Source organism: Pteropus medius, unplaced genomic scaffold, assembly GCF_902729225.1.
Source record: "Pteropus medius unplaced genomic scaffold, Ma_sr-lr_union100, whole genome shotgun sequence".
NCBI classification, from domain to species: domain Eukaryota; kingdom Metazoa; phylum Chordata; class Mammalia; order Chiroptera; family Pteropodidae; genus Pteropus; species Pteropus medius.
In genome coordinates, this window is record NW_024352947.1 from 5,280,981 (window position 1) to 5,293,240 (window position 12,260).

The 12,260-nt window shown below is 42.4% G+C and overlaps 1 protein-coding gene across 5 annotated transcripts in view; it reads left to right on the top strand.

Moving 5' to 3' along the window:
- Positions 1–12,260, top strand: part of CHRM3 (cholinergic receptor muscarinic 3) — a 467,593-nt gene that overhangs the window by 303,775 nt on the left and 151,558 nt on the right. The window lies entirely within an intron of this gene.

The following is a 12,260-nucleotide window of genomic DNA, read 5'->3' on the forward strand; positions in this document are numbered from 1 at the left end:
CTATCCTCTGAGATTCTCTACCTATTTGAGTTATCTCTCCATGACCTCTAACCCCAAACTGTCCACCACATCCCCAATCAGCTTGAGTCAAAGCACTGACTGTGCCCAGCTCCGGCATCCGGACAGTTCCCCTCAGCGTGCGGCGACGGGAGGCGCACCAAGGGCAGGAAGGACGCAGAGGACGACAAGGACACAGGGACACCAGCTATCTCAGCGACTCCTAGACAGAATGAGGGAATCGAGGCAACGAGCTCTAGCACCAGTGGGCAGTGGCTCTTTGTAGATACTCGACATATAGTAAGCATCCAAGAAACATTTCATTATTATTATTCTATTAATATTATTTAGTGATTTTCAAGGTGGTCTTAAGTTAGAGACTAGCAATAAATTCTTGTTTTGCTGCCAGCCTCTGTAGATGCACATAAAGTTACCAAAGTTTAATCACAAAGGTACATTTCTTTTTATTTCAGAGAAAAAAATTGAAGTAAAAGTGAAGGATGAGAATTAAATAGGAAATCTGCCTATTCTTGAGGCAAGAAGGAGCTCAAATGTGGTTTTCAGCTTCGTTATACAGGAAAAGGTGAAGGGAGGGAATCTTATGAAGCATCTCTGATCTCTCAGACCTGGCTAGGGCCTTGCAGACCTTATTTAATCCAATTTAACATAAAGCATTTTCTCTCTTATGCTTCTTCGTGTAAGATAGCAAACTGTACTGAAAGTGATTCTAGATGTTGTGGACCCAAATTTTAATTTTATTTAAGCAAGTTCCAAACGACAGAAGTGATTTGGCCCTGGAGACTTTCTACACTTTCCCATGGTGTAAGAGGTGCCGGAGACTGTCGGGTACTTTCCTCCATGATGTCACTGTTGCCACCGTCTCTGGCTGGCAACGAAACTAAGATCAGGGGGCATCCCAAGCATTCAGTTTTGGTCTCTAAAAATAATTTGCCATATGAAGGAAGGGTTCCCCTTGGAGACACGGCTCCAGGACCGGGATGGGAAATATTCAGGATGGACCCGGCATGTGTTACTGTACCACCAGTAAGGAAGCCAAAGACTCAGAGCCAACACTGGCGGACTTCTACCAGTGCGAGATGAGACAATCTGAAAATCAAAAAGAATATTCACGAATAACTGAAACACATTAAATATGCTGTAATTCTGTGGATTTGTAATAATACAAAAAAATCAGTAACTTTTATAGAATGCTAAGAACTCGACTCAATATTCTAAAAATGAATAAATAAAGGGAAAGACTAAGTCAAGCAATTTTTCTGCCTTTTTTTTAATAAACTGTATCTTGAGATGCACGAATTAATTAATGAGGGGAATGTTATCTTTTTTAGAAAAATTCCAGTTTATAACTAATGAAAAAATGATAAATTTAGAATATCATTATTTTTTAAAACCCGTGAATGAAGTAATGAATCTGGGCAGCGATCATCAACCATTGTCGAAACCATCAGCAGAAAAGATGGTAAATAAATCAGAATCTTCAACAAAGTGGGGAAGCAGGGGACTCACGAAACAAAGGACCTTATTTTGATCCTTTTTGAACAAACCAACCATAAAATAACACTTATGATATAATCAAAGAAGTGCTATTAGTGAGCGTTAGGAAATCTTCGTCAATATTTTAGGTGTGATATCGGTATAACGGTTATTCATCTAGGATTTGCTTCAAAACAACCCAAGGTGGAGAGAAGGAGGTGGGAATTAGATGAAATAAGATTGCCGTATGTCGACTGTCGTTGAAGCTGGGTAATAGAGTTCATTACGGCATCTCTACATTTGCATATGTTGGAAAATTTCCATCATTCAGAATAAAAATAAATATTTTTTATTCCATAGGGTGCCCTCATTTGAAGTACAAGGCATTTGCATTTGCTCCAAAAGGGTAGTTACATTCGAATGAGAAAAGAATGATCACATTTTTAATTTACCTATACTGTAAGGGAGAAAACAGACTAAACATATATGCTGATACAGAAATATAACACTTTTCTATAAAATCAACATAACACGAGTTTGCCACTCCTAACATCGCCCTGGCTGAGATCGTTGTGACTGACCCCCGCTCCAGTGGCCATGCATAGACTTCGTTCAAAGCAAAAGTCAGATCATTTCTATTGTCACATTATAGATGATGCTGGTTTCCTTGGCACATCAGTTCAGTATTCAGAGCGCATTGCCTGTGTCTGTTCCTGTCCTGCCGAATGAATAACCGTGTTCAACGCTCAGTTGCCGCGGTGCATGTTTCATGCCACTGACAAGTTGCGAATGACAGAAAATTTTCCCCTGCTTTTATTATTATTTTAAAAATGATAAGCCAATTTAAAAATCATGAAATGGTTTTGAATATTTTTGTCAAAACAAGTCGCTGTCAAACTTTTCTTTCTCAGACACGGATTTATTACTTTCGAATCAAATAAAAGCAGTTGAATACAGTATCGGGAATATAGTCAATAAAGAAAAGCGGTGAATAAAAGCAATAAGTAATAAATGAAGCAGAGGTATAAATTGCTGGCTAGAGGTATAAATTGCTGTCACATTTCTTTTTCTGACCACCTATCCTATACTGTTTGATTATTACCTCTTGAGGACGGAATTTGGTTCAATTACTTCTTTCTTCTTTTGTCCTTGAGAATCTGCCATCCCGAGAGAACTGCCTTCCTAAGATGAATGCTGAGAAATTAATATGTAATTTATACAAACAATATTTCAGAAAAGCAGTTAGGCTGAAATAATTTTGCAGCTGAGACCACACAGGAGGATTTCCTTAGAGACATACGGATGTGCCATACTGTTTGTTGCTCACGCCCTTCAGCAATCTTCACTGCCCTCCATCTGAGCCTAGATGGCAAGGAGAACTAAACAATGCCAATGTTATATTATTGGCTAAGTGATAGCAGCTCCTAGAGACTGCACTCTTCCTGTATGTCATGTGCAGCTCTCCCGCTTTTCATATATCCACATATATCTCAGGAAGAGGGTATTGTTTGTTATTGCAGGCAGATATGTCGTATGAGAAACAGGTGGTGTGTAGGAAATAAGCTGCCCCAAAGGCTAGACGGTGCTAGGAGCAGGATTTGAACTTTGCAGTCAGCTGAACCCTGCCCTTTTAATCTCTACTCAATAAGCCTCTTTGAGGATGAATGTTATTACTTTCAGCTAACGAATAAGGTGTAGTTAAAGGCATAACAAATCACCGATAATATAACAATGATAATAATAATTCAGAACTTGTTAAGTCTATCTCCAGGTCAGTCTTGCTTCAACACAAATGACACCAGTGTAAGGGTGTTGCTGTGTCCGCAGTCGTTGCTATGTGAATAAAGCATCTATTTTAGGACGTTGAACCTAATGACTGTCAGATTAATACAGAATGCTACAGATTTTGCTCTATAGTATGGATTTGAAACTCCATCTCAGTTTTGGTTTTTGAAAATTTTTCAAGATTAATCGCTGCTCTCGCTGACGTTGGCTTCATAAGAGATGATGCCAATAAAAATCACACTTCCAGCATGGAGTTGCCAACATCGAGTTGCTAATTTTCTGTTTTCTTAAACAGAATAAAGTGTCGTAAAGTAACTTATAAAAAAACTGCCAATAAAAATGGCTGCAACTTGGAATCTACTTAAAATATTCCATTGGGTAATCACAAAAATCAATTCTCTGCTTTTAATTTAGTTTTGCATGAAAGCTCAGTCTTAATAAAAATGTGTGAATACACTTATATATCACGTTTTTATCTGTTTGGAGTTATTACTGCAAAAGTATTTCAAAATAGCTTATTATTTTGGGTTCATTTCAGGGATTTCTTTCCCCAAAAAAATAACTTCTGGGCAATTAATTATATATTTGACTTGATATCTACATAGAGTGATTTTTTGACATATCACTCTAAAGTATGCATATTGAGAACTGTGTGCCTGAATCTACTCGTAATATGTAGTCACCCAGGCCATAATTACTTTATTATTTATGAGAACTTTTAGCCATGTTTTAATAAAATGACAAACAACTTTTACAATTTAATTGTTGTCCTTTATCACCATGGGTGATGAGTGTAGCCACTTCGTAACGATGTCTTCTCACATTTTTCACAGAAAATCTGGGCTAATAACGGAAGTTAAATCTGACCAGTAAATCCAAGATCAGCCGTGGAAAGCATGGCAGTGGTGTTATTGGGATGATCGCTACAAATCATGTAAAGACAGAACACAACTAACTACAGGTGCAGGTGTTCCAATGTTTCAAGTGCCATTTACCAAACTCCCAAGCACATGTCTGCCTAGCAGCTTTGAACTGCTTGCTTTTCTCAGATGTCCTCTACTCCTCACCCTTAAGGTATAACCGCATTCTTTTTACATACTGCGTCACTACTTTGGCAGCGGAGTCCTGGCACTGTGGGTGAACCTGGGGCAGAGCAGTGCTTTCCAGAGGGGAGCTGGCTCTGTTCAGACCTGATGCTGTTCTCTCTGCTGTCTGGGTTCATTCGCAATAATAGTTAACTCAGAAACTCTTCCTGAACTATCCCAACTAGAAGAGAATCATGATGGGTTACAAAGGTGCCTGTCATAGTGTCTTTGAGGCTGCATCTCCAAGAGTCAACACATGCAGTAAACCGACCTTTCAGAACATGTGTGAAAGTTGTGTTTATTTCTCATGGTCAACTGAAAAAAATAATTACTCTTAGATGTAGTTTCTGTAGTTTATCTATTTCTTCTATTGCCAGCAAAAATTAAGAGAACCACTTTAAATGACTAATGGGGGTTGACGGTTGCAGTTTTGTCCCGTGATGCGTTTACAGTGACGCGTCACTGTAGCTGAACCGTTTCTTTAATCGTGCTCCTTACTCGCGTTCTGGAAATCTGTGTTTGGTCTCTCGCCTCAGGTTCACCCTCATCCTTGGCGACTTGTGCCCTTCATTTCTCACTCTGATGGCATCTGTAGTTGTAGGATCTGCCTCTGTTTGTACAGAATTAAAGAAAAAACTGGATTCCTCAGCATGAGAGCACGCACACCCCGTATGCGAGCCCTGGCTCGTGGTCAGCGCTGGGGCTTAGTGGCAGGGACAGTGGTGACCCCAGCTAGCCAGATGGCGATGATCATCCCAGGGGCAGGCTCAGGGAGGTTTGGGGAGCCAGGGTTTGTGTATAAATGGGAGACTGGGGAAACACTAATCCCAGGGCAGCCAAAAATCATTCCTTCCCTGGGAAGGTGTGACGCTCATCTCGGGTAAGTGGACGTGATCAGTTTTGCGCTAGAACCTATTACGTAAGTGTGCGGACCCGAGGCATGAGATGAGAGAGAAAGCGAAACCCCAGCGGGGCATAAGCCGGACCTTCTTTCTTTTCCTACTTCACGTGCACTGGGAACGGAAATGGCAAACTACTCGCTGCGGCTCTGTTTCTGCTCTCAGGAGGTCCGTAGTGCCTCAGCGCACTAGAGATGCCATGTCAACGACAGATGTGACTTAGGGACTTGTGCATTGTTAGAAAAGGAGTGAGAAATGTCCATCCATGTCTGGCCCTGGAAGGCTAGGTTTCAGGTAAGACTCGTTTTAAGCAGCAGTCGCTGTCACCGCTACAGCTTCGTGCATCTCACGTCTTTTCTGCGGGCTCCAGGGAGGTTTTTGCCCCCTACCATCGTTCCCTCTCCCCATCCTCAGTGTTTTCATAGATTTCAGTTGTTTTGTTACCATTCAGTACAGGAAGCGCCTAAGAATAGACTTGCCACTTGGAGCAGATTCTATCTTGGGACGTGAAGGGTGGAGAACAGCCAAGAACATTGTAGCAAATAGGTGTCCGGTTGGACTTTTCGATATTGTGTGTCTGCCAGGGCGCAGCAGCACCAGCAGCCGGCACTGGAAAAATGCATCGCCTAGTTCTGTTTGAAAGCTCGCTGTCATTTCAGAAGCACTTGAGACCAGGCGCGCTCTGGGCTTCGCTGCTGTACTTGCTGGGCTATTAATAGGAGTTTAAACTCGTACGTGCGTCGCCCTCTTTATCTGAGAAAGAATCCAAAAGCTTTTCTCTTCCGAAACAATACCAATCAAACCGACCGTAGCCATCTTTCAACATAACGTCACATAGTCAGGTGAGCTAAGTCACATTCACTTTTAGGCAAAATACTTCTTTGTGCATAGATATTATAAAATTAATATTGAACGAAGATGGCGAAGGCTGAGGCTCCCTGCCCAGTCTGGGGAGCAGCCAGCTGAGCTGTGATCCCAGAGCATCGCGCCATCAGGGGGTTCAGCTCTCCTGTACACCCAGACGGCTTCGTTGCATTCTCGAGGAGATGCAGATGGGCTTGTTTTAAATATTACACTGAAAATAAATGGGGCACGTCCCCATCATCTCAGGGAAAATAGTGAAAACGATGTCAAAAACTCAGTGTCTATGTTCTTTAGCAAAGTAATATTTTTAAAGTGATTGACTTCTCTTACGCTTTGCCAGTTGGTGGGTGCTTAGCATCTGGAGGCCAGCGATGGTGCCCTTGGCCCTGGCGCTTAGTGCGAGAACCTGAGCTGCTCTCCGTGGGTCGCCGTAGGGGCGCCGTGCTTGTGTGGGCTCTCTTCTCCGTGGCGTGAGTGGAGCAAAGGCGCTGGCTTCTGAGCGAGAAGGCCAGGAGGGACGGGAAGTGTCCCCAGACTGCTGAAGCGTGACGGGGCGGGCGCAGTGGCGAGGGGCCGGCTGCTGCGAGGCCCGTGTCCCGGGGTCTCTTGCAAGGCCGCCCTCCGCACACAGCCTTCACCCCCCAGTCGGGGTCGGATGTTCCCTGCCCCACGAATTTTAGAGGTTAAAACTGAAGTCCTTTAACACAGCTGGATATCTCTTCAAAATAATACAGTGAAGTACTTTGCCTAGGATTTGAGGGAAAATATTTCTTTTTCCTTACTAATGTTTACCGATTTTTAAAGCTGGAAATTTGGAATTTTGACAAGATGTTCTAGGCTCGATTTGAGCCGCTGAGGCAGGAAACAGGAATACTGCTCCCTCCGAGGTGCAGAGGGCCACAGGAGGGTGTCCTCACCAACACGGAGGTGGGGTGGAGGGGGGGAGTTAAACTTGGTTAAACAAACCTTTGTTGTTTTTTAAAATGATTCTCTCTCCTTAATCTATTATCACTCCTGTCATCTAAATTATTTTAAAAATGCTCGCTCATTGTTTTTATTTTGTCCTGATGGGTTCATGTATTTTCTCGTCAGCTCTTTCTATTCTGTAGGCCATTTCCTATCCTTTTAACAAGATATTTGGGTTCAAACAAATAAATCAAAGGGATTCCACTACTGAAGCCAATAGAGTATTGGCTGAATTCAATTAAAGTCATTTTATATTTTTGCGATTGAGCACTGACATATATGCTTACTCATATGTACTTACATTCACACACACCCTTGTGTTTATTTGGAAAAGTGGTCAAAAGCTATATTTAGCTACATAAAGTTAAAGTCATGGTAGATTAGAAGAAAATAAGACTTCTTTGTAAAAGGTAAATCTAATTTCATTTTGCTCATCAACTTCATCTCCGACCTCCCACCGGGCGGCCCGCGTGAGGCACGGCCGCCCCCGGCCTAGGCAGCGCTGGCTGCAGCGTCTCTTCCCGTCCGTCCCCTCAGCTACCATGGTCTGCTCCAGCCACCTCTGCTCAGTCCGAAACTTTCTCATGCTGCTCCAAACCCCAGGCTTCTCTCAATTTCTGAAGATCTGCTGCATTTTTATTTTGAGCTGTAAGCCCCAACAGTTAGCATTATTTGTTTCTTAATTAATTTGCTATTACTTAAGTATTATGCTTTCTAATTGCACTGTACGTAAAAGTGTGGATGATTTCTACATCTTGTGAGTCACAGAACAAATCACACTGGGAGGCACCTGGAAGGCACTTGATTCCAATTAGTCAATTCCAGGTCCTAATATAACAGTTGGCTTTATAATACACCTTGGTGAAATTTTTCTAATTTTTACTATTTCTTCAATGATATGATGAATCTGCTTTTTATCTGAAGAAAAAAAAAAAGATAACAAGTGAAAACACTTGTTATATGTATTCGCCTGAACAGAATGTTGTAATTCTTGCTTTATCACTGTAGAGTGCGTACATTTTTTTGCTCCTTCTCTGTTTGTGTAGCCTTGGCTAACCTTGATACGAAGGGAACTTTATATTAATATAACACATTTTAGAAGATATTTTTGTTATTTAAATTATTTTAAGAACAGCTCTCAGTTTACTATGGCTACACAACCATCCCAAAATTTAGTGACTTGAAGCATAATCGTCTGTTGCTTGCATTTCAGCCATTTGGGCTTCTTGCAGCTGGGCAGGTCTTGGTGGATCTTGCCTGGCTGGGGTCATTCATGTAGCTGCAGTCACCTGAAGCATCAGTTGGGCCAATATCCCAAGACTGTGTCACCTGTGTGGCAACTTGGTGGGCCGTCTGCCTGTGTTCCAGCTCTCCTCCACATGGCCGATCATGCAGGAAGACTGGGTTTGGTAGGACGTTCTTGTCAGTTGAGAGCAGGAGAGCAGAAGCAGTGGCCTCTTGAGGCCCAGACTTGGAAGTCATGTTATGTCAGAAGCTTCACACCCTCTTGGTCAAGGCCACGTGTAGGCCAGCCCAGAAGTGAGAGGTGAGGAATGAAACTTCCTCCCGTGACGGGAAGAGCGGGAAGCAACTTGTGACCATGTTTAATCCATCGCCGTCTTAACTTTTGTCAAATTCCTTTAGTTAGTAGTCGATATGCAAATAAGAGAAATAACATTTTCATGTTGCAACACTGAACATTAAGGAAACAAGAATCTTCTGTCATTTAAAAATCTCTAGCAAGATTCATTCAGTAACTGTGGCCCAGTAATAGTTGAAAGGAAGCCAAAAAGCTACATTGCTGCTTTCCATTTTAGTCATACTTACCATCATCCAGCTCCATCTAAACCTCATTTGCTGAATATAGATCTTTTTAGAGAGCTACCAGTTTCTGTAAATCATTGAAAACAATTTCAGGATGTGTCAGTGTCTAGAAATATTTAACAGAGCCATGACCTGGAGCCCAGAGGAAAAGAGCCAAAAAAAAAAAAAAAAAAAATTACTTCTATTTAAATGGAAACTAACAATTGTTTGTTTACCAAATGAGGATGACTTCATTTCACTACTTATGTAACATGGTAGTTAGAGTACTGTATGTAAGAGACCCCGGGAAGTGACCCCGCTTTTATTTTAAACTGCAGCTGTGACATAGAAACATGGCATACATTTATTTGTCAATTATACGTCAGTAAGGCTGGGAAGAAAGAGATCTCTTTGGGGAGAATGGAAATGTTTATAAAAGTGTATCTTCTTATTCACGAACATGGTATATTTCTCCATGTAGAAAATTGTATGTAGGAGATTGTTAATAAGGTTTTACAATTTTCTCCATAAAAAATAAATAAAATAAAATAAAATAAAATAAAATAAAATAAAATAAAACACAGCACACGTTTACTTGCTGAGAAGTCTTTTCCCCACTCTCGCCACCAAATAAAAGATAATTATTAATTATAAATTTATTACTTCCGACCAGATACGTTAAAAATCAGTTTGAATCAGTGAAAAATCTGAATATTTTATCTTAAACTTGGATAATTCAGAAGAATATTATTAGAGAAAGGGTATTTCATTGAATTCATGTGGTAACCAAGTACTACAGCTCAGGGAGCTCTCACCATGAGTCACTGACTCATTCAGCCATGCGTCTGGACAGTCTGCCCAGGCTGGTCACTGATGATGGCTTTTTCTGCATCATGCAATTTAATTTAGGCTCCACCATCCGCCCGGGAGGAAGTGTGGCTATCCTGTTGTTCACATGAGAGAGCTGAGCCTGTGTCATCAAGTGACTTATTCCAGGTCCAGGGTTAGTAAGTGATCAGCAAAGATTTTTAACTCAACTATATCTTTTTCCTACCAAATGTCTGTGCCTTATTGTAATTCACACTTTTAACCTTTTACACTACAAGGCTTCCTCCACATTTTCTCTCTCTTTTTTCAATGCACTGCCTTTACTTGCAGATGGTATAAAAACAATTCCAGGGTCCTTCCAACCAAGTTCTTTATTTTTTGAATTTTTTTTTGGAAGAAAAAAGCATCCTTAATTAACGCCAAATACAAAAGGGCTTTTAGCCACTGGAAATGATAGACCCTTAAGAAACAATAAGTAAGGTGAGGACATCTGAACCTGTGATCCTGGATCTACCCCCTAAGTTTTTCTCTTTTCTTCTTTTTTTGGGGGTAGGAGGGAGGCCTCTGCTTTTAAACACTATCCAGGCTACAAAGACTTTTTTCTCAAGCTTTCTTTGTTTCTTTCTTAGAGAGTTGTAAGGAGTCCTCACCTAACCACAGTGCTGCTATAAACTTAGTGAATGATGAAAACAACAGCGGCTAATGCTCTAATACTGAGTGTCTATTGCACTTTAAGTCAGTTACCCCCTGGAACCCCAGTGTAGAAGATAGATCTCGAGGTTCATAAAGACCATGAAATGTGTTCAGGATAACCCAGAGCACAGACTGGAGGCTGGTACGTCTAACTCCTACTCACGTTTTGGAAATAAGGGCAGGCACCCCACTTTCCAAAAAACTTCCTCTGTCGGCCTCACCGAATTGCAGTTCAGTGCAGAGCCAGCCCATCACTCTCTGCTTGTTGCTTCTCTTGTCGGTCTCCTCTCTGGTCCGCTCTCTGAGGGCAAGGGCCATTTCACCTTTGAATTATAATCCCAGTATCTAACAGAGCACCCAAATACATTCCTTAAGAACTGTACTGTAGAAGTAGGTGGTGTGCTCTTAGCAGGGTGGCCTGGACATCAAAGTCCTGGGAGCTGGTTCAGACGATAGCAACAGCCAACCTCGATGACCTTTAGGACAGAGGTTCCCAACCCCAGGGCCACAGACCACTACTGGTCCGTAGCCTGTTAGGAACCGGGCCACACAGCAGGAGGTGAGGAGCGGGTGAGCAAGTGAAGCTTCCTCTGTATTTGCCGCCGCTCCCCAGCACCAGCATCACCTTCTCAGCTCCGCCTCAGATCATCCGGTGTTAGAGTCTCATAAGAGCACCGATCCCTTGTACCACAAAGGTTGGGGACCACTGCCTTAGGATATGCCAGGCCTCATGTGGCATGTCACACATGTATCCCACACAGCTCTCCAAATGAGGTGTCTTATATCCCCCACTTCACATATGGCAAACTGAGGCCTAGGGGCTTGGTCACACATGCGGGGCCATAGATCTGGTACGATTCAGAGCTAGGATTAGAGCCCAGATCAAAGCTAAGTTCTTGACCACCGGATTTAATTCCTTCTGGGGGCTATTCAGAACTTGTAATTCAATTTCCCCTGTCTCAGTGCCTTCCATTTTAATTCCGAAATGAATACCTGCTCATTCCACATTATATCTATTGAGCACTATATGTCCGGGGGTTCAGCAGGAACAAAACTGGGCTAATTCTTGTCATTAAGCTCACATTCCAATCGGGGTTGGGGTGGGAGGACAGGCAAAAAAATTAAAATATATAGCATGTAAGTAGGCGATACGTTCTACAGGGAAAAATAAGAAAAAGAGAAGATGTGTGGGTGGATGGTGATGGGGGAGTCCTTGAATTGCAGTTTTCCACGGGGAGTCAGGACAGCCTCACCGAGAAGATGACAGTTGAACAAAGGCCTGAGGAGTCCAGGGAGGGGCTGAGTGGCTCTGGAGAAAGGGCGCTAGGGCAGAGGGAAGGAAAGCTGCAGATGTCCTGAAGGGGAGGGCGAATGGCTTGTTCTGCTGCAGAAAAGATCCAAAATCAGACCGATAAGAAACCAAGCAGCACTTGGAGAGTTGCAGAACTCAGGTTTACTAGCTGGCGGTCCCAGAGGAGCTAGGGCTCTGTTGCAACATTCCTTATATAGAACTTTTTTTGGCATGGGCTGATTGGTTCATTCATCCTCAGACTGTTAAAAAGTGGCGAGAGTTGCTATGGTTACAGGTAGTTACATAGCGTTACAAAGCTATGGGTTGCAGATAGTTATATTTGTTGCTTAGGCAGAGTAAGCCAAAGGGAGGATGAGTTTTTTTAGTTACTTTTGAGTATGACCTATGCAGCAAGCATATTTACAGAAGCAGAAAAAAGTGCCGATTAGCCTTTTGAGTGAAATTTCCTGCTCAGTTCCAGAGAGCGCAGAGGCTGGCAGGACTGGAGCGCAGCAGCCAGGAGAGGTTTCCCGAGACTGGGAAGAGGACAGGTTG